Genomic DNA, 23,968 nt, shown 5'->3' on the forward strand with positions numbered 1-23,968 from the left:
AGGTGGCCCTCCTTCCAAACAATGCTCTGCAGCACACAGGGGGGCTGAACAAACCCCATGCTGACAGTCCTCAAAGAACTGTTGTTATGTGGTTATGTTCTGGGCAGCAGAACTGTAGACACTAAAATCAGGGAAGGGCCATTCAGTTCAGGTTTAAAGTCAAGCCACTTCTCTCTCATGAGTTAGGCTTCTAAAATCAGTTTGCAAGATGAAATTGCATGTAATAAAAATTAGGCTTGAAAAATCTTGTAAATTATCTATAAAGCACAGTATATATTGTCATGTATTTGACTCAACAAAGTAACGTGTGTATGTGAATGTGCAGTGTATTTCATAATCACATAATATATATAAGGAATTAGTAGACAAAATATATTTTACCAAACTCAATTGAATTAGAGTAAATTCAATGAAGCCCCACCATATACACATATGTATGTACATCTATTCACATAGAGCATATAGTAGTTGGGTGGTTAATTGATAAGCTATAAATATATATACAGATGTGGAATTGACAGTGATCTTTGATGTCTCCCCTTCTTGTACAACCCACAACTAAAGTGTCAGCAAACTCTTTCAGTTTTACCTTCAGAGAAATTCATTTTAACCTCCATTGGTGGTTTAAATCACCATTTCTCACCTGAATCATTGCAGTCATCGGCTTAGTGGTCTTTCTGTTTCACCCTTGACTCCCTTCATTCTATTTTTCTTCACACCGCAGCCAGAGTGACCCTGTTAAAACATAAGTCAAACCATGTCATTCTGCTCAAAATGTGCCAGTGGTTTCCTTCCCAAAGTAAACAATAAATTCCATACAAAGACCTACACAACCAGCTTGATCCAGTCTCCCATCTCCTCTCTTCATCTCCTTGTCTTTCCAGGCTCACTCAGCGGCAGCCACTCATCCTTTTTGTCATGTCTCAAACCCACTGGGCACATTTTCAATGTCAGGGCCTTCCACCTGCCTCTCTCTGCCTCAAATGCTCATCCCCTAAATGCGCACATGACTTACTCCCTTACTTCTTCAGGTCTTTACTCCCACATTACCTTTTTAGCACTTTGCTTAGCACTTACTATTACCAACCATAATAAACATTTTACTAATTCATCTTGTTCATTGTCTCTCTGCTCTTCTAATATGTAAGGTTCAGAGGGCATGAATTATTTTAAATCTTTTTTATTGCCTCAATACTTCCAGTATCTAAATAGTGCCTGGGTCATGTCGGCAGTCAATAAATACTTGTTGAATAAATATGTAAGATCCTTAATGGGCTCCCATAATTTAAGTTTGTGTAAAGAGAAGAAAGGAGTTAATGGGTAATGAGCAAGCCCATGCTATATGTGGTTTACCAGTGTGTTGAGTAAAATTACATGTTATACAGTATACTGAATGGAATTATACAGATGTGAAGAATTCCAGTATAATTCTTATGCCTAGTTCTAACTACTCTTAACCAGCAGTAAAGCTCAACTAATGTGGCTGTTGTGAGCAGATTCTCTTGCAGGCCTGATGTTTATAGTGCCCTGGAATTAATGCTCTGAATAATCCCTTCTCCTCTGGTATGGATGGGACCTGTGACTTGTTTGTCACCAAGGGACTATGACAAAAGTGAGGGGGGCGTCACTCCTTTACAAGTTACATTATATGGCAAAGGTGAAGAGATTTGCAGATGTAACTAAAGTCCCAAATAAATTTATTTTGAGTTCATCAAAAGGGACACTGTCTAGGTAGGTCTGACTCAATCAGGTAAGAGTCCTTACAAGAGAGACCGGGCCCTTCCTCAGGCAGATATTATTTTTGCTGGCTTGAGGAGGTAAGCAGCCATGTTGAGAAAGTCCACGTGACACCTCTGGTACCTAAGGGCAGCCTCCAGCCTCCATACGGCCAACAATGGGGCCCTCAATCATAAACCACAGGGAAGTTCATTCTGCCAACAACCTAGATGAGATGAGAAGCAGATTCTTCCCCAGTCAAGCTTCCACATGAGAATGCAGCCCAACTCCTGCTTTGATTAGAGTGTTTTTGAGAACTGAGCAGAAGACCCAGCTAAGCTGACCCATGGAAACATCAAAATAATAACTGTGCGTTGTTTCAAGCAGCTAATCTGTGGTAATTTATTACACAGCAATAAAAAAAAATAATACAGGGGGCTAAAGGAATAATTCTGGTACAGGATTGATTTTATAGTTCACACTGTCATTTGCTAAGATTCCCACACTTTGAGTTAAAAACTCCATGATTTTTATTATGTACTTGTTCAAAGTAGTCTCTGGGGTCTGAGTCTTCATGAAGTTATTTTATGGAAGGATGTGCCTCCTTCCAGTATGTACTACTTAATGCCGGTTAACAAAAATCGCTTTAGTGCTCTACCTCATTAGTCTTAACCATCTGTATTGTTTCAATCTCTTTTCTTTTGGGCATTACCAGTATTAATAAGCCTGTTATGGTTAGAGAATGATGTAATTCTTCCAGACAAGGAAGTCTTGCTGGGAGTCTAAACTGAGAATAAATCCACCGTCACACAGAATCCTGAGCACAGTGATGCTTCCTCTGTAAGAAGTGTCTCTCTTCTTTCTGGTGCTGAAATTGCTAAGGGGCATCTACACTTAAGAAATACATTCCCCAGTGGAATTTCAGTCTTATCAAAACAAGCTTCATTGCGTTTTCTCCTCCTTTGTTTTCTTCTCCCTGCTCTGCCGTGTACTCAAAGACTTCTTGAAGATATAAAGAGGAATAAAAAGAAAAGGGTAATGGAAAGAACAGGAAAATGGAAGGATGGAACGAAGTTGAAAAAAGCTCTGGTTTTGTCATCCCTTGTGCTTAATATTTTCATATAAATAATTCCACCTAATCTTTGTATTATTTCCTCCATTTAACAGACCAAAATAAAAGGTTGTGAAAGGTTGAATGAATTATCCTGAGTTATAATGAGATTAATAGCTTCCATAAATGTTTCTACAAGTTTTCTTCAAAAGAAGGCTGTTTTGAATTGTTTTCATGCTGTGTGTTGTTCTGTTGTTGGCTTTAATCTATTTTAAGCAATTATCATATGTGATGAGGTTATGCATTTGTTAAAAAAATCCTTATTAAATTCCAAGAAAGAAAATGTGTTAAAATTACAAAAATTGATAGACACAATTAGCTAATTTCTAAGGGGAAAGTATTCACTGTTCTGCAACATAATGAATGTGCTATCTGCAATCACTTAATATTAACCAATTTTAAGTGCATAATGCTTCTAATATTTTCTCCCTATCTCTAGGTTAAAAGTCATTACCAGAGTACCAGAGACTTCTGTTCTGCACATATTATCAGATGTTTAAAGTTGTCTCCTGTGGCTAAAGCTAAAACCCAGGAAATAAGACACCAAAGAAAAAGATAAAGCAGATGCCACGTTGTCGCAAAAAGTTTACCCCAGTAAAGCATCTGTAAGAATAGATTGTTGACAATTTTTAATGTTATATTTCCAATAAAACTCCAGAGAAAAAGCAAATGCATTATACTATAACTTGGGGGAGCGAAGATTATTTTTCAGTGGCACTGTTATACATGCTTTGCATCTATAAACTCATTTAATCTTCCTTTAAAAAAACACACTAAAATGAAGACACTGTTATTTATACTTTATAGATAACTTATCTGGGGCATAGAACCCACAATTACCCAGGTAGTAGAAGCTAGAGGCAGAATATAAGCTCAGGCGTTCAGGTTTCAAGGCCCCTGTTCATAATCACTATGCCAGGCTGATTCTTAAAAGATCTGCTTTAGCCCAGTTGGTGTGGCTAAGTAGTTGAGCATTGACCTAGAAACCAGGAGATCATGGTTTGATTCAGGTCAGGGCACATGCGTAGGTTGCAGGCTCGATCACCAATGTGGGGTGTACAGGAGGCAGCCCATCAATGATTCTCTCTCATCATTGATGTTTCTATCTCTCTATCCCTCTCCCTACTTCTTTGAAATCAATAAAAATATATATTTTTTAAAATGATCTGTTTTAGATCTGCTTTATTATTCAGGATTCAGATATAGAATTGTGAAATCGGAAGACCAGTGGAAGAACATGAAAGAAAGACAGCAAAGCATCATGAGAGGAGGTGATAAAAAAGAGGAGAGAAGGGTGGGATGGAATTCTGGTTCTTCCATTCACTAGTTGTGTGATCTCAGTCAAGTTACTTAATCTCTCTGTGCCTGAGTCTCCTTAATCATTACCAGCATTGACAAGAATACTGTTTCAGAGGACTGTTGTCATAATTAAAAGAGTTAATGCCCAAGGCCCCATTCTTAGTGCAGCACCTAACATCTCCCACACAGAAACAAAACATTCTTTAGATCCCTTCTATAGATGCTGATGTTCTCTCTCCCAACAAACAACTCTAGTGTGTATAAAAATAAAGCGTTCAAGGTAAAGTAATACGTTCTGAGATATGGATCACCCAATACAAGGCTAGGTGCTGTAACCATGGAAACAGTTGATATTTTATCTGTAGGAGATATAGTTTTCTAAAAGCCTTTCCATGAGTTCTGTATCCTTGACCATTGCTGATAGCAGCTCTCCTTTTATTCAGTAGATTAAATTCAACAGCTTTTATTAAACATCGCCCTCCTCTCTTTCCTCCTCGTTCAAACTCTCCTTTCCAACTTGGATATTTTTTTCAATATCTTCCTACCTCAGCCCACTGCCTCCTGTCTCTAACTCTACATCCCCAAATTTATCTCACTCTTTTACACCGCCACCAGCGATGCCTTTATGACAGGCAAAAGCCAAGAAGATCACCTCCTTCCCTAAAATATTCCAGTAATTCTTCAAAGTTCCCAGTTCACTTTTCTTAGTTTGCTGCACATGAGCCTTCATGAACTGTTTTTGCTTTCCTCCGTAGCTGTATCTTGAATAGTTCTCCTAAACTGCAGGGCCTTCACTCCCCACCCTCACTTGCTGCTTTGCATCTCTGTGCTTTGCACATATAGCTACATCTTTGCATGATGCCCTTCTTTATGACACCTCCCCAAAGGTTGGCCATGGCTTGTCAACTCAAATATCTTTCCATCAGCATCAGGATGATTTTGTTGGCCTCCTCCCCAACCCTGTTGAATCTGGTTTCCTAAACATGACCGTATGCCCATGTGCTAACCTCAGTCACTATACTTGGTACACTGACATGTGACATCTCTGAGAGCAGAAACTCTGTTTTTTATCTGTTTTTCTATGTCATACTTGACACATAGGAGGCACTAAATTCTTCTATGTGGAATTACTAAACAGATGGATAAAATACAGCTAATCTATTTTGAAACAGGTAAGTTCACATGGAAATTCATTAACAACCCATAAGACACACTTGCAAAAGGTAGGAAACATACATTGCCTTGTATTTTGATGCTACTGAGTGGAAAAAAGTGGTAAACTTTTCTTGTGTATCAAAACATCTGTCAGCCTGCATGGAGCACGTGTCAGTGATTACAGTGGTGGAAAGGGTATGAGTTCCATGCACACACCAATATTGTGACTGCAAGCAGCCCACAACCTGCCTCTGTCTGGTTGTTATATTAAAAAAAGAACCTGGTGGAAAATTAAAATTTTTCTATGACATTTGAATGTCAATATACTTCACTTTTAAAAAAATCATTTGACTTGAGGCAATAAATGTATGACTGTATGTATTAATCATCTCCATTCTCTGATGGACCTTGGATTTTGATCACCTCCCCCCACCCTCACGTTGGAAGTTCTCCACAAGGCAGGAATAGATTTGGTGCCAATGGGGACATATGGGATGCTAAATCCAACATATGGGGAGATGTGAAAGAGGAACATGAAAAATGATCCATTTATCATTTTTAGAATTTTTCAAGATATGAGTCCTGGCACCTCATTTGTCAAACCTCACATACAATGCACACCTACGAAGCCAGGTCTGTGAGTGTTAAGGGGACACATCAAGGGTTCAACATGGCAGGATGAATTAGCTGCTCCAGAGTTTAACTATCTTCCATTGTGAGGTTGGTCTGAAATAAAACATATTAAGGCAAGGGAGAGGTGAATGGAGGACAGACAACAGTGAAGGCAGGGTCTCAGCATGGGGAGGCCAACATACAGGACTTTCTCTGTGTTCTCATCAGCTTCATGGCCCAAGTCAAACCCACTGGGCTTTTGGACGAGCAGCACGTTCAGTCCGTTCATGACCAAAGGCTCCCAGGAAACTACTGGCTTCTGGAGCCCCGCTCGGCCACTGACTTTGAAATCTGAGGCCTTGTTTGCTAATACACAGAATCTGTTAAGACTATTGCTCCAACCCATATTAATTTAATTAAAGATTTTAATAAAGCAGAAAATTAACCGAAAGGTTGTCAGAAGGGTATGTCAAAATCAGTCTTTACCAATGTCAACACGCTGTCTCAGATCCTTCAGGTTCCTGGCAGCCTCCCTTATGAAAATCCTGAAGCGGACTGGATGGAAGAGGAGCAGGAACCTTCATGGAAGGACAAAAAGGAAGTCATTTTCTTTATGAAAAAGGTAGCGGGACAGTTATTGCCTTTCAGACTGATGGTGAAGAATAAGCCACGGCATTTTAAATAACAGAGGGATATGGAGAGATTTCTAATAAGTGTGAGTCACACTACTTATCATCTTTTCCTCCAGAAAGCCTTCAGGATACCCACTCTCACTTTTCTCAGAAGGGTGGGGACCCATTTTCTGTGCCCCATCGTGCCTGACTTGTAAAATAGGACTATTTTATTTATGGTTTTGGTCTTGCCCCCTTAATAAAGAAGGAATTTTTTAATACTTTGTACAACCCCCATTTCAAAATTAAGAATTTTTTTTTTCATTTTTTAAAATTAAGGTACAATTTACATACAGTTAAACTTACCCTTTTTATAGTAAAGTTCTGCACATTTTGATGAGCATATAGAGTAATGTAACCACCACCTCAGGCACATTATAAACTAGTTCTGTCGTGCCCCCAAACTTCCTCATGACCCTTTGCTGCTGACCCTGCCCCTACCCATCACCTCCAGAAACAACGGAACTGTTTCCTGTCCCTATGGTTTTGCTTAAAAAAAAAAAAAAAAAAGTCAGATAAGTGAAATCCTACAATAGATAGCCTTTGAGTCAGGCTTCCATCAGTGACCATAAGATATCTAAGGCTCAGTCAGGTTGAATCAGTAGTTCATTACTATTTATTGCAGGGTAATGTTTCATTTGATGGACATAACATAATTTGTCTATAGTCATTCTCCAGTTGAGACACTTTTGGGTTCTTTCGAGTTTAAGGCAAATACAAGTAAAGAGGCTCTAAACTTTTGTGTGCAAGTTTTTGTATAAACATAGTTTTTCATTTTCATTCATTAGGTAAACTCCTAGGAATGGGACCTCTGAATTGTATGATAAGTGAAAGTTTAATTTTATAAGAAACTGTTGAGCTGTTTTCCAAAGTCGCTGTGCTATTTCGCAATTCCTCCAATAATGAATCCTTACCAGTATTGGCATTTTCAGTTTTCTTTTGGAAATTGTATCTAGTCTAATAGGTATATAGTGGTATCTCATTGTGGTTTTTAATTTGCATTTCCCTAATGACTAAGGTGTTGAGAATCTTTCATATCTTCATTTTACTATATCCACATACCTTTTTTTTAAAAAATATATTTTATTGATTTTTTACAGAGAGGAAGGGAGAGAGATAGAGAGCCAGAAACATCGATGAGAGAGAAACATCGATCAGCTGCCTCCTGCACATCTCCCACTGGGGATATGCCCGCAACCCAGGTACATGCCCTTGATCGGAATCGAACCCGGGACCCCTCAGTCCACAGGCCGACGCTCTATCCACTGAGCCAAACCGGTTTCGGCACACATACCTTTTTAAGTGAAGTGTCTATTGTTGTCTTATTACTGAATTTTTAGAGTTCTTTATATATTTTGAATAGCAATAACTTTATCAAATGTGGTATTTTCTTTCTTTTTTTAAAATATATTTTATTGATTTTTTACAGAGAGGAAGGGAGAGGGATAGAGAGTTAGAAACATTGATGAGAGAGAAACATTAATCAGCTGCCTCCTGCACGCCTCCTACTGGGTATGTACCCGCAACCAAGGTATATGCCCTTGACTGGAATCGAACCTGGGACCTTTCAGTCCGCAAGTCAACGCTCTATCCACTGAGCCAAACTGGTTAGGGCAAATGTGGTATTTTCTAATATTTTTCCCAGTCTGTGGTTTGTTAAGTATCTTAAAACTGTCTGAGAGCAGGACTTAATTTTAATAAAATCCAATGTAAAAATATTTTCTTTCATAGATCATACTTTTGGTATCTGAAGCCACCTTTGCTGAACCCAAGAATTTCCTTTCGGTTTTCTTCTATGAGTTAAATAATTTTACATTTTATATTTTTTGCATTTTGCATGATATCCATTTTGACTTAAGTTTTGTATGCAGTGAAAAGTAGAGATAAGTTCACTAATAAGTTACCTGAAGGCTCTTGGTAGATGTCCTAAATCAGATTAGGGAAGTTCCCTTCTGTGCCTAGTCTGCTAAAAGTTTCTTTCATGAGCAGAAGTTGATTATGTTAAATGATTTTTCTGCATTTCTTCAATGATCATATGGGTCTTTGTGTTCTTTATCTGTTGATGTGAATTATGTTGATTGATTTTAGAATACTGAACCAGGATTCTATTCCTGGATTAAGCCGGACTTGGTCATAATATGTTATCCTTTTTATTTATTGCTGGATTTACTTTGTTCAAATTTTGTTAATTTTTTCCATGTGTCTGTGTTCATGAGCTATATTTATTTTATTAATTTTTCTGGAACACTTTATGTAGACTTTCTGTCATTTCGTAATTAAATGTGTAGTTAAATTCACTCCTGAAGCCATTTGAGCTTGAATTTCTTCCTGAGAAGGTTTCACCAAAAAAAATACAAACTATTTACTACATATAAGAATATTCATGTTATCAAAAATCTTCTTGAGTAAGTTTTAATGTTTCAGTTTTGATCTTTCAAAGAATTTGATTATTTTATCTGTTATCAGATTTATTAGGATGAAGTTAATAAAAATTTCTAGTTATCCCTTTAATGTTCATAGTGTCTGTAGTAATTTTTTCTGCAGTGCTTTGGTGTTTTTATCATACAAATTAAACTTATCATAATGTGCCTTTGGCTAATATTATGTCACTTCACATGTAGTATTAGAAATACTACCCTTCCATTTCCATTCCTGTTTTTCTGATTTTGTAAATATGTTGTACATTATACATTGGTTGTAAACACCACAATACATTGTAATGACTTTTGCTTAAAATGGCCCGTTTTCTTTTAGAGTGATTTAAGATACAGGAAGAAAATATTTTACATTTACCACATTTTTATGCTTTCAGGTGCTCTTCATTACATTTTGTAGATCCAGATTTCTGTTGATCTTGTTCTTCTGCCTGAGAGAGTTTCTTTATTATTTCTTATAATACAGGCCTCCTGGTAATAAAACCTTTTATTTTGTGTATGTATGAAAAAGTCTTTTTCCCCCCTTCTCTTTTGAAATACACTTTCACTGGGTAAGAATTCTAGGTTAATGTTTTGTGTGGGGCTTGGTTTTTTCAGTATTAAAGGTGTTCCACTGTCTTCGAGCCTGTATTGTTTCCTGCAGATATGCTGCTATCCTTACAGCTCTGCACATAATGTCTTTTTCTATGGCTGCTTTAAGATTTTCCCTTTATCATCGCTTCTAAGCAATTTGGTAATTGAGGGCTTTGTTGAGGTTTTGCTTGATGTTTATTGAGATTCTTAGATCTGTGAGTTAATTTTTTCATCACATTAAGAAATGTTTCTGGCTTTATAAAAAAGGTTTTTTCTCTTCCTTCCTTCTTTCCCTTCTCTTCTTTGGGGACTCAAGCTTATATATATTAGGCTGTTAAGATTTTCCCCTCAGTTTACCAGTGTTCTGTTCATTATTCAGCATCTTCTTTTTCTCTCTGTGTGTTTCATTTTGGATAGTTTCTTTTACTGTGGTTTTAAGTTCATTAAACATTTATTCTATAGTTTCTAATCTATTAATCCATTCACTGTATTTTTCATCTCAGAAATTGGTTTATCACCTGAAAGTTTGTGTCTTTTTAACATCTTCCATGTTTCTCCTTAAGATGCTTAGAACTGTTGTACATTCTTAAACATAGAATGTAGTTCTGTTAGAAGTGGTAGTTGGTTAGAGAATTAACAAAAGAGGGCCTCATTGGACGCAGGGGTACCAGTTCCAGTCGGGTCTGTGCAAGCTGTGCGTGCACACCAGCAACCATATCTAAGGAACCTGCAGTTGGCATTGATCTTGGCACCATCTACTCTTGTGTGGGTGTATTCCAGCATGGAAAAGTGGAAATAATTGCCAACAATCAGGGAATATGAACCACCCTGAGTTATGTTGCCTTTACTGATACTGAGCGATTGATCAGTGATACTACAAAGAATCAAGTACTAGTAGCAATGAATCCTACCAACACAGTCTTTGATGCCAAGAGCTTGATTGGATGTAGATTTGATGATGCTGTTGTCCAGTCTGACATGAAGCATTGGCCTTTCATGATGGTGAATGATGTTGGTAGGACCAAGGTCCAAGGGAGAGACAAAAAGCTTTAATCCAGAAGAATTGTCATCCAGAAGCCTATCTTGAGAAGACTGTTACTAATGCTGTTGTCACAGTACCTGCTTACTTCAATGACTCTCAGCATCAGACCACCAAAGATGCTGGAACTATTGCTGGTCTCAGTGTACTTAGAATCATCAATGATCCAATGCTGCTGCTATTGCTGATGGTTTAGACAAAAAGGTTGGAGCTGAAAAAAATGTGCTGATCTCTGACTTGGGATGTGGCACTTTTGATGTGTCAACCCGCACACGTGAAGATGGTATCTTTGAGGTCAAATCTACATCTGGGGACACCCACTTAGGTGGAGAAGACTTTGACAACCAAATGGTCAACCATTTCATTGCAGAGTTAAAACGCAAGCATAAGAAGGATAACAGTGAGAAGAAGAGGACTGTCTGTCGCCTTCGCCTTCGTACTGCTTGCGAACGTGCTAGGCATACTCTCTCTTCTAGCACCCAGGCCCGTATTGAGATTGATTCGCTCTATGAAGGAATCAACTTCTATACCTCTATCACCAATGCCTGATTTGAAGAATTGAATGCTGACCATTTCCGTGGCACCCTGGACCCTGTAGAAAAAGCCCTTCAGGATTCCAAGCTTGGCAAGTCCAAAATCCATGATATTGTCTTGGTGGGTGGCTCTACTCATATCCCCAAGATTCAGAAATTCCCACAGGACTTCTTCAATGGAAAAGAATTGAATAAGAGCATCAACCCTGATGAGGCTGTCGCTTATGGTGCAGCTGTCCAGGCAGCCATTCTTTCTGGAGACAAATCTGAAAATGTCCAAGATCTACTGCTGCTGGATGTCACACCTCTTTCCCTTGACATGAGATGGCTGGTGGCGTCATGACGGTGCTGATCAAGCGCAGCACCACCATCCCCACCAAGCAGACACAGACCTTCACCACCTACTCCGACAACCAGCCAGGCATGCTCATCCAGGTTTGTGAAGGTGAGCGTGCCATGACCAAGGATAACACCCTGCTTGGCAAGTTTGAACTCACAGGGATACCTCCTGCACCTCGTGGTGTTCCTCAGATTGAAGTCACTTTTGATATTGATGCCAATGGCATCCCCAATGTCTCTGTTGTGGATAAGAGAACAGGAAAAGAGAGCAAGATTATCATCACTAACAACAGGGGTCACCTGAGCAAGGAAGACATTGAGCTCATGGTCCAAGAAGCTGAGAAGTACAAAGCTGAAGATGAGAAGCAGCAAGGCAAGATGTCTTCCAAGAATCCATTTGAATCCTATGCATTCAACATGAAAGCAACCATTGAAGACAAAAAACTTCAAGGCAAGATCAATGATGAGGACGAACAAAGGATTCTTGACAAGTGCCATGACATCATCAACTGGCTTGATAAGAACCAGACTGCAGAAAAGGAAGAATTTGAACATCAGCAGAAAGAGTTGGAAAATGTCTGCAACCCCATCATTACCAAGCTGTACCAGAGTGCAGGAGGCATGCCAGGAGGAATGCCTGGGGGCTTCCCTGGTGGCGGAGCTCCTCCATCTGGCAGTGCCTCCTCTGGGCCCCACCATAGAAGAGGTTGATTAAGCCAGCTTTGAACATAAAACTAGCATTGTTCCACACAAAATATTGAAGGACCCAAATTTGTAGCAAAATCCATGGGCATTTTTAAAAGTTGAGCTGCTGTAGAGTAAATAACTGGACATTGATACTTGAATACGGACTGTGCTCAGGGAAAGAAATTAATGTACTTTATAACTGTATTGTAAAGTGGAAAATGTGATGTCTTAAATAAAACTATTTAAAATTGGCACCAAAAAAAGAAAAAGAAAAGAAACAAAATAGGAAGGAACAGAAGGAACAGTCACCCTGGGGAGTAAATGGCAATGTTCTGCCAAATGGTGCAAAACATTCTGCCTAGTTGACTAGGCATAAAAGATAGCTCTACAGCCACCTGGGATTGGGGAGGGGAGTAAGTGGCATATTCCACGGGAATAATTGGGGGGAAGGGGGGGAGGAAATGGCCAGGGGAAATTCTTTTTACTGAGTTCATGTACAGTAGAAGCCAAGATGGTATGAGGGGCATAGCTTTTACTAAGTGTATGTGCAGAAGCCAAGTTACAAAGCAGAACTATGAGGCATGTGAGGAGGAGCCCAAATAGGTGACTATACAATGGCCAGGGAAAAGCCTGGGAAAATATCAGGGTAAGGGCACAGGCATTGGAAAATCCAGGAAAGAGATTGGATGGGGTATGATATAGGCACAAGCCTGGGGAAAGCCAGGAAAGAGATTGGATCATTTGAAAGAAAGCCAGCTCTTTCCCAAACCCAAGGGAATACAGGGAATCCTTGGAAGGACCTCTGGGCAGCCACACCCTCTGGCCTGGCCACTCTCTGCCTCTCTGAGAGTGTACTATCGCTTCTTCACTTTAATAAAATCTTGCCACTCCTACGTGAGTGCCCATGAAATTCTTTTCTTGTGACATCACAGAAGGGCCTGTTTCCTGTTTTAACTGTTTTAATGTTTCTTAATCCTGTCATCCATATAATGTGGGGGTCATTGATTTTTATCTTCATTGTAGTTTGTATTTCTTGCTCTTGTAATTCCATGTAATTTTTTTTTATTGAATCCAGACTGTGAATTTTGCATTGTTGGGGGATGGGCCTTGTTATTTTTTAAAAAAAATTTTTTAGTTTTATTCTGGGACACAGTCAAGTTACACTGAAATTCTTTGATCCTCTCAAGCCTTGCTTTAAATTTTATTTAGCAACACTAGAGAAGCCATTAATCTAGGATGAATTGTGCTACAGTTCATCTTTCCCATTTCTTTTGGTTGCCAAATGCCCAGGAGCTGTCCTGGGTGCTGAGTTGTTTCCTATTCTGTCAGCAAAGGCTTGTGAGATAGGATGGGAAGCACATCCACAGACGTAATTTACTCTGATGTCAAGGAATTAATAGTGAAGTTCTTTAAGCAAAGCAATGGACTACACCTTAAATGACCTGTTCCCTGGACTATGGTGCTGGGAAACATTCAGAATCCCAATCCCTTGTAAAAGTTCCCACAATACACTCCTGGTAGCACCATTCCTGGTCCACTGGCCTCAGCCCTTTAGGAGACCTGGCTCTACAGAGTTTTAGTTTCTATATCTCCATCCCTCCTTTAACCTTCTTATACATCCTGATGTCCTCCCTGCCCATGCCCCCTCTCTTATAGTCCCTACAATATTAAAAAGGCTCACATTTTCCCCACAATGGAACGTAATGGTTTCCCAGGTAGTAATTCAAAATACCCTGCTGCTCTCTGCAGCTCTAAGGAGGAATGGAACCTGGGGAAATAAGTGCCTATCTACTGCCCCAGGAACTGGAAGGTGACTGTGTTCTTTCCCACATAAGTCAAGAGAAGTAAAAGACAGCTTGTGCATCTGAGGCAGGAATTTGAGGGTAACATAGGCAGGCTTAGGGATTTTGTAGAATTGGGGTCCATGGAAAAGTGCGGGGCCACAGACTGGGAGAAGGTACATTTCCATAACACAAGGAAGCCAGATGCAGTTATATTTCCATAAAACAAGGGAGCAGCAACAGTTGTATTTACATAAGACAAGGGAACTGGAAGTAGCCAGGAAAGGTCTATATTTACAAAATAAAGAGAAGGAAGCCCTTCATTCAGAAGGAGAGGAAGAAAGCCCAGAGGGAATAGTAAAACAATAAGGAAGGAGGGAGGGAGAACCTCACAAGTCCCATGTGAGGTTCAACCTTTGAGCCCAGGAGTTACTATAGTGACCAACTCAAAGGGGAATATTGACCAATCAGAGAGGATATCAGGCACCAGGATCTGCAGCCTTTATAAGCCATAGGGAAAGGAACCCATTGGGACCCTTTTCCCCCTCCCTACATGGGAGTCCATTCTGTGGGACTCTTCCCTCTCCCCATGTGGGAGTCTGTACTTGTTCTTCAATAAATCTCCACCTTTGCTACACCACTTTCTGCTTGTGGATTCATTTTTCGATTCCAGCGGACAAAGAATCCGGGTTCCAGTCCAAAAATTCGGTATCACATCTGATACATCCAGTCTATATCGGATACAGACTGCAAAGGCACAGTCTTCTCTGAGAAACCCAGACAAGTTAACCAACTTGCCCAAGATCATAGAGTTACTAAATAGAAACAGAGTTGAACTCTTGACTGCCTTGTTCCTCTCCTGCCCTATGTGACTACTCTGCATGACAATACGTGCAAAGCATTTATCAGACACCTTTGCTATCCATGGGTGCTGTTGATCTATAGTCCATCGTTTCTTTTAATAATATAAAGCAATGTGGAGAACTTATATTCTGATATGATTACTGTTGTAAAAAAAATAGTTCTTTATTTACAAATAGACTATTTATTTACAAAGACTCTAGGAAGTAAACCTGGTATACAATAGGTATGTTATTTTATTTGATTCCCATAAAAATGTTATCAAGTCAGAGTAGCTTTTTTCATTCCCATTTTACAGAAAACTGAGACTTAGAGAAGCTTAAGAAACATGCCCAAGATCACACAGGTAATTATTAACAGAGCTATAAATCAAAACCAGGTCAGAAACACTCCAAAGATCCTAATTACTATGTTCAACTGCCTCACACATGAAAATACATGTTCAAATGTCATCAAATTAATTCTGCTGATGACTTTACAGGAACACACCTCTCATATAACAAAACTTGCATTGACAGCAGCCAGGACAATAACAGTCCCTGACATGAGGGTCGCACTTGCCCGCTCACAAAGCATATTCTTATATTGTTTTGTTTCCTTACAGTTCAAGATCCTATTGGGCTCTTCAGATTTCCTCTCTAAGATCTGACATATCCTTTGAGAGAGAGAGAGAGAGAGAGAGAGAGAGAGAGAATATAAATATGTTATTGGTTCTTAAAACAAACCAAATTAACATAAGATTTCAGTATCCCATATAAATCTTTCTTTAAAAATGAAAATAAAACTAATGGCACCAGGAGTATCACAGTAGTAAATAGCCAATTAAGGTTTTCATTATGGTTGGTCCATATTTTTCTGTAAGACAGTGTGGCACATAATTTAAGTTGCTCACTCTCACACATTTTAATTGATAGATCTCTTTCTTATGTTTTGTCCCTAAGAATTAATGTTTGCATTTAATACCATCCTGTCATTATCTTGTTTCCTCTACACTGAAAGGAGTTGTCTGTTATTTGCAGGTGTGGAGGGCCAGCTGGAGACACAATTCCCTTCTCCACTTCCCTCCTCCCACTGATCACTGCTTATTACACATAATTACATGGAAGCATGTATTAGACTTTATTATAATGCATGACAGTGTGCTTTAAGTAAATTAGAAATTTGCATATCAATAGGGGGAGACTAAAATGCCATTCAGGACCTTTGATTTACATCAGAGGATCCCTAGGTTTTAGGAAATTACTTCTCTTCTCAGGTGGAAATCTAAGATGTTAAAGTAAAATGAAGCCGAGTGAAGGGGGAGGGGCATCCTGTGCTGGGTTTTCTTCCTCTTCCCTCCTCCCTGGCTTAGTAACCTGCTGGGCAAATAGTTCCTTAGTAACCAGGCAGGTCAGGCATTGGCTAACTGGGGCACTTGGCATTTACCTTATAAGGTGTTAGCACCCTGGGGGCCAGCAGGTAGCTAGCTGAGGGTTTCAGACTTCCACACCAAACGAAATTAGGACCAGCCATGTTCCCTGGAGTGTCAAGAAATAACAAGTCACAATGAGCCCCACAATTATTCCATCCTGCCCCTGCCTGTCGCTTCTTATACTATGCCCTTATCTCCTTGAGCCTGGAGAGAGTTGACCCAACCAGAAAAATTATAGGGTAACTTCTGGACCATGGACAGGGACACTGGAGGCTGTCATCTCCAAGAAGAAAAGAGGGGGGTGGGGGATCTTGTTTTTTCCTGAATTGTTCAGGTTTGACTGTGTGGATGTTAAATCATTCCTGATGGAAGCATATGTCCCTCAGCTCATTAAGGTAATTTGTAAAAGTATATTTTTGCCTTTGGAGAGTACTGTAGGCTATCAGAAAGCGTTATTTTCCACTATAAAGTTCCTCACAGGTTTCATTATGCAAAGGCTTTGTTTGAGCTCCACTGCATTCTGTGTTCATTTATAGATTCAGAAATTCAAGTACCAGGGGAACTTCCTTTGAGGTTTTACTCTATGCAGTCTGGAGTATGATTTATACTTTTTTATTCTTCACCTTGGAAAACATCAGTTATGATATATGGATAAAGTTGAGAAAGAAACAGAAAAAAAAAGTATGTAAGGAAAGCAGGATCGTGGGTGGAATTTTTTTCAAATACATAGCTTTAATGCCAATATTAAATATATACTTCCTTGAATTTCAAAATATCATCTAATAGCCAAATGCTCTTACAGGCAAAACATGTAGCTAAGGAGTAACTTCAAATGGTATTAGTTTTAAGGTTAACAATTTCTATTGTGTAGCTAGAATAGAAACTAGTATCATGTTGAACCATTTGACAGTGCCTGTATTGGACCTACTTTGACTACATAAACAGCAGTTTCAAATGGTTCAATCTAAATCATCTAACTGGTCAATAATTTTTTGCTTCTACATTATATCAAAGTAATTTTATCCATTTTCCTTTGTTTGTTTGTACCTTCATCTCATCTATACATATAAAAGCCTAAGTGACTGGCTGACTGGCTGACCAGCCAATCAGCCAGTAGCTATAATGCCCACTGACCACCAAGGGGCAGACACTCAACACACAGGCATGGAAATATGAAACAGATTGATGAATCTCAGAGGGAAGGGGAGGGGGGAGGGCAGGAAGAGATTAATCAAAGATCTTATATGCATACTAGAGGCCTGGTGCACTAACTCGTACACCAGTGGGGTCCCTTGGCCTGGCCTGCAGGGATTGAGCCGAAAACCAGCAGTCCAACATCCCCTGAGAGGCCCTGGATTGAGAGAAGGCACAGGCCAGGCCAAGGGACCCCACTGGTGCACGAATCCGTGCACTGGGCCTCTAGTTTCATATAAGATATGAGAGGGGTGATGGCATTTTATAATTTTTTCTCCTTAAGATCAAAAGAGTTAAGAAGAAAATGCAAGTAATAGTCCTTTGTTATTGTTGCTTTGTTTCACTTCATTCCACTGGTTCCCTTTGGAATCATTCGTGTCTTCAGAATCATCTTATCTGTTAAAACCATGCCAGGTAAATGATACGGTAATTCTAAAAAAAAATAAAATAAAATACTAGGATACTTAAGAAAGGGCACAGCTTCCTGGGGCTACAAAGGGAGACACTTCATGTGGCCAGTGCAGCTACAAAGCAGCACAAGCTAATTCTCCCTGAATGGAAAAGAAAAATGGAAAGTCTTACCTAGCACTGCATAACAGCTGCCCAAGACAAAGAATCACAACCAACGGACATAGAGTAGGAAGCAGGAGATAGAGGGTGCAATTTTCCCTACTGCTATTTCCCAGGAAGACCAGCATTCACATCCCAGGAGTCCCAGAGTGCCAAGGACTCAGTCACATCACATATTTGAGGACACGAATCCTGATCCTGCCAGGTGATGAGTAAAGTGATGAGTAAAATAACAGTAATGGGAACCAGAAAAAATGGGAGGAGAGCGTATATTTGGGATGAAAAGTTGACTTTCAATTTAAAAGAAAACAGTTATGCCCCATCTCAATCTCTCACCACTTCAATTTTCACTCCAGATTTAATTCTTTCCACTAAAAGCAAGGAATTGAAAATTGAAAAATATGAATCAATTCACTCTCTGCTAACATGGTTGTATGTGTACATCTTCTATTTCTATAGAAAACACTCTATCCACTGACCCAAACTGGCTAAGGCAGAAATAGATTTTTTAATTGTGTGCCCTCTAATTATATATGTGTATAAATATACATATCTACCTTTTTTGTAAAACCTCAGGAACCAGATAAGAGAATGATAATTTAAAGAATTCCTAGAGGGTCTATCACACAAATTCCTTATTCCAAGTGATGGGGGATGCCTAACAATATTAAACTGGAATCAGAATCTTGTAATCCAGGGCTCATTCCTCTGCACCTCACCACACCCATTACACCCAACAAAACCAACCAACTTAAACCAAGTCAAATTTTCCATCTTCAGAAAACAAGATGAATCAAATCAGGCAGAAACTCCAAACTCACTTCCGATATCCAATCTTCTTATCTTCCTTAGTAACAGAAAAGCAAGTATTTAGCTGGGTGCACGGTCGCAAAAGCAAGTATTTAGCTGGGTGCACAGACGCCCTTTCAGCTGGCCGATTATATGACTTATTTCTGGCCAATGTAATATAAATACTTCTATCAAGTCTCCTTAAAAGAGAGTACGTGCACTCTTCTTCCCTTCCTCTTTTCTGTTGCCGGAAATGCTAATATATTGGCTGAAACCCTGATGGCGATTCTGGAACAAGAGGCAAACTTCTATAGATGTCAGAGCAGCAAGATAGAAGGATCCTAGGTTCCTAATAACCAGGGAGTCTTAATAATCAAATAGAGATGTAGTCCTACCTATATCCAATCATACTGTAATTAAGAAACTTTCTTCTTACTAAGTCCCTGGTGTTTAGATGTTTTTCTGTTGCAAGCAGTCAAGTCTAAGGATATATATATATGACCTTAGAATAGTTTAATTAACTTGACTTACTAATGGATTGATTTAATCTGTGATTTTTTTTTATCCTAGAGGGATTGAAACATTAATCAAACTTTATATTGTGCTTCCATATCCATTCCTACCCTCTGGGCATATTCAGGTGCCAATAAGGTGCCAATATCTAGGACAAGCTCTTCGATAGAAATTGCAGAGGTAAAAGTTCATTATTTTATTTTCTGTATCTTAATCTAAAAGCATCGCAGCTCTAATTATGTAATTCAGCTGTTTATTTGTCAGGTCTATGGAGACAGAAGTAAAATTGATCTTTCAAGTAATTTAAAGGTTTATGATGTGTGTGTGCACGAGTGTGAGTGTGTGCGCACAGGTGTGTCTGTGGGAGTGCACGCCTATAAATCACTATTCTCAGGATTCTATCTAAAAACCTGGGGGGGGGGGGGGATGTTACATACATATCAAAAATATCATTCCAGGAAAAGCAAACATTATACACTGTTCGTCCTTAACTGATTTAACTGTTTGCCCCAAATGTTTAGGGTTATTCGATCCATTCTTTCTTATTTCTATGATCAGTTCCTCTCTAAATCCTTAGTTTAGAAGCCAGTGCCTCATATAACAACAGGAGAAAAATAAGCTAATTACAATATAAGTAATAATAATTTCACTTTTCTAATGTGCTTTCATACATAAAGCTCCAAGTGCTTTATCAATTATATATACAAGGACCACTTAACCTCCTACTAAAAGGCTGCTACCCTTTAAAAAAATATTCTCTGTAGTGTGCCACAGGAAAGAAAGACTGCCATGTCCACGTGCAAAAGCTGGATGGTTTTAGGGAAGCAAAGTGTAATTCCCTACTTAGTGGAACTAAAAGCTTTGAACAATCCCTTTAAAAAATCGTCAAGGGAGCTTTTAATCACCAGAAGTAGTCAATTCTTTGTTTTGGATCTCATCCAATCCAAGTGGAAACTTCAGCCATAAAACAGCATGCCAAATCGTCAGGGGTTATGCAGTAGGCTCGACTTCATTAGCAATAGTGTCTTTGACAATGTCTATGTCAAGTAAGGAAAATGGAAAAGATCAGAAGGCAGGCAAAAGTTGTTACTCCTGAAGTTCATAAGAACTAGACGGTGAAAGACATACAACTGGTTGCATTTTGCATACTTTTTTGTTCCCTGTTTCCAGTTCTTAAGTCCAGAACCAAGATCTGAGAACTTCCCTCAATTCCAGCCGCCCACCACAAAAGACAACAGCAGGAAATGCTCTTCAGATCCCTTTACCAACTGTGAACTTTCCTCACAGCCACGGCTGTCTCCTCTGTGAAGCTTACTGGTCGCAGCTAGAGCAGGAAGATCATCCCCTTCTCTGCATTGCCTCAGTTCATTTTCATACTGATAATATGCCATGTGCCAATCCTACGAAATGATTTTGAATCTTTTCCCCCTATTTCCTTTAGTGATGATGATATTTCAATTCCTACCTAGCAAAAGGTCTGGACAAAGTAGGTGCCCATTGCTTTATTAATGACTGAGTAATCCAGTCCACTATCAACTCTATCATAGACAATTACAACAACCTTCTAACTTACCTCCCTGTTACCGCGCTAGCTTTCCACTTGCCTATTCTGAATGCAGCAACCAGAAAGCTTCTAAAACTGATGATCATTCCACCAACATTACCCCACTGCAACTCCTTCCACCCCACCCTCCACCATCATGCTTGCTTCAAACCTCTTGTTGGCTTTCCATTGCTCTGAAAGCAAAGTCAAAATTCCGTACCAGGCAATGGTCTACTGACCTTATTTTTCTGCCTTTCTTCCTCTTGCTAACCATAACTCCAGTCATGCTGGCTCCTTCCATTCCCCTTCAAGCACACATACTCTCTCCTGTCCCAAAACCTTGTGTGTTAATCCCCACAGTTGGAATGTTTCTCTCCACATATCATTCTCATTCTTCAAATCTCAGCTTCAATATCTCCTCTTTAGAGGAGCCCCCTGTACCTACCATGTCAGGTAAAGTTTGTAAACTCCTAGCATTCTTTACCTTGGGCCCCTCATAGCCTCCCCAATATAGGCAGAGACCATATCAGCACTTTTCTCCATTATATTATTGGCAAGTAGCACAGTGCTTAGCACTTTTAAATACTCAGCAACTATAGGTTGAATGCATAGATAACACAACTTGAACTCTACCAGTAAAGACCTGTGTCCCATAAGGAGAGTTCCACTGGACTAGAGAGAATTTCTAAGCAGGTCAAATAGGGACAGTCTAACAGCCAGAGAGAAAGAGCAAATAAAATGAGTATTTATGAAATTTAGAAAATATTATAAAAGTGAGGCTTCCCTTCCAGATTCATACATGTTGTTACAAAAGGTAGGATTTCCTTTTTTTATGTACATACCATATTTTCTTTATCCATTCACCTGTTGATGACACTTGCTTTGTTTCCACATCTTGGCCATTGGGAATACTACTGCAATGAACATGAAAGTGTAGATATCTCTTTGAGATTCTGATTTCAATTTTTTAAATATATACTCAAAAGTGGGGTTGCCAAATCATATGGTATTTCTATTATTTTTTGAGGAACCTCCATACTGTTTCTATTATGGTTGTACCATTTTACATTCCCACCACCAGTGTGTAAGGATTCTAATTTCTCTACCAGTCAGTCACTTTAGGACATGATTCCTCTTATATGAAGCATATAAAATAGTCATATGTATGGAATTATGACATGATTCTTCTTATGTGAGGCATATAAAATAGTCAAATGTATGGAAGTAAATAACAGAATGGTAGGTAGCAGGGGATGGAGAAGAAGGTATGAGCTGTTTTTCAATGGATGTAAAGTTACTGGTACAGTTATACCAGATAAATAAGTTCCAGAGATCTGATCTGCTGTCCAACATGTTGCCTATAGTTAAGCAATAAATAGGGTACTGTGTACTCCAAAATTTAAGGTAGATCTCAGGATTCTAAACACACACACATGTGCAAAAAAAAGGGGGGGAACAGGAAAACTTTTGGAGGTGATGGACACATTTATTACCTTGATTGTGGTGATGGTAACATGGGTATATGTCCAAACTCACCAAATTGTGTACATTTATTATATGCATTTTTGTATACTAATTATCCTACATAATAAAAGCCTAATATGCTAAATCGTCCAGTTAGCTGTTCAACCAATCAAAGCATAATATACTAATGATATCTAAGGCCGCTCAACCACTCACTATGACGTGCACTGACCACCAGGGGGCAGACACTCCAACAAGTAGGTTAGCTTTCTGCTGGGGTCTGGCCAATTGGGACTGAGCAAGACAGGCCGGACATGCCCTGGAGCCCTCCCATGCTCCCTCCTGGCTGGCCAACCTCCCACTTCCCTCCCTGACCCCATTCGTGCACTGGTGGGGTCTCTCAGTCTGGCCTGCACCCTCTCGCAATCCAGGACCCCTCAGGGGATATCAGAGAGCCAGTTTTGGCCTGATCCCGCTCAACGCAGGAGCTACTGCTGGTGGTCAGTGCACTCCCACAGGGGGAGTGCTGCTCAGCCAGAAGGCGGGCTCACAGTTGGTGAGTGCAGCAGTGGTGGAGGGAGCCTCTCCCACCTCTGCAGTAGTGCTAAGGATGTCCAACTGATGGCAGCCAGACACCCGCCCCCGCCCCCCCCCCCCCCCAGGGCTCTTGGACTGAGAGAGGGCGTTGGTCGGGCGGAGGGACTCCCCTCCCAAGTGCAAGAATTTCATGCACCAGGCCTCTAGTACCTTAATAAAGCTGTAAAATTTTGAGGCTTCCTAATATAGATGCTATTTATCCATGTAAACAAATAATTAAAATTACTTATAAACATCTCATTAACAGGGGTTCTCTCGTGTTTACCTGGCTAACTCAACACAGATGTCATCTCCTCCAAGAAGACTCCTCCCCTGATATGAAGTGCCCTTTGAATGTGTTCTGACATATCCAATGTATCCCTCTCAGATCAGTGAAGTGGTAGGAAACATGGGTGAAAAAATGTCATAGTTATTAGGCATAGTTATGCAAGTATTAACATTTCATGCTAAAAGATTTGAAATTCACCTAGTGAACAACAGGGAAATAACTGAATGATCAGATTTGCAGTTTAGAAAAACTGTTCTCATTCATATGTGAGGAGATTAGATTCAAGGAAAAGAAAACTGGAAAGGAAGAGGTGGTTGACAGGCTACCACAGTGGTCAAAGACAAACATAATAAGAGCCTAAACTAGGTCAATGGCAAAAGGAACAAAAAGATAAGTATGGATTCAGGAATTACTAAGCAGGTGGACTCTACAACACTGGGGGATCTTTTTATAGGAGTGAGCCAAAAAAAATAAGTTATTTATGAGAAGCAGCTGGGTTTTCAGAAAAGATGATAAATTTGGCTTGAGATAAGTGGAGTTTGAGGTGGTTGGGGGATATCCAGGAAAAAATGTTAAGAGAATAATGGTAGATTCATATCTATAAATTATAAGAGAGAGGAAGACTGGAGATGTAGATTGAGAATCCATTGTTGGTTATATGGCCCACCCACACATGACCTTGTTGGTGGCCCTGCCTAAATGGAAATATCAAGGATAATTGACTCAGAAATTGACCCATATATTGTCCAGAGCAGAGATCCCTAACATAAAATGGCATCCTAAATATTTAAAAAATACTACATGCTC

The 23,968-nt window shown here is 39.6% G+C and overlaps 1 pseudogene across 1 annotated transcript; it reads left to right on the forward strand.

The window, feature by feature from the left end:
• Window positions 1-6,359: 6,359 nt before the first annotated feature.
• LOC308512627 (heat shock cognate 71 kDa protein-like) lies at window positions 6,360-12,198 on the forward strand (annotated as a pseudogene). Its single transcript has 2 exons — window positions 6,360-6,515; window positions 10,194-12,198. The product of its transcript is annotated as a heat shock cognate 71 kDa protein-like (transcript).
• The last annotated feature ends 11,770 nt before the right edge of the window (window positions 12,199-23,968 follow it).

Source organism: Myotis nattereri (assembly GCF_964212035.1).
Source record: "Myotis nattereri genome assembly, chromosome: 1".
Lineage (NCBI taxonomy): Eukaryota > Metazoa > Chordata > Mammalia > Chiroptera > Vespertilionidae > Myotis > Myotis nattereri.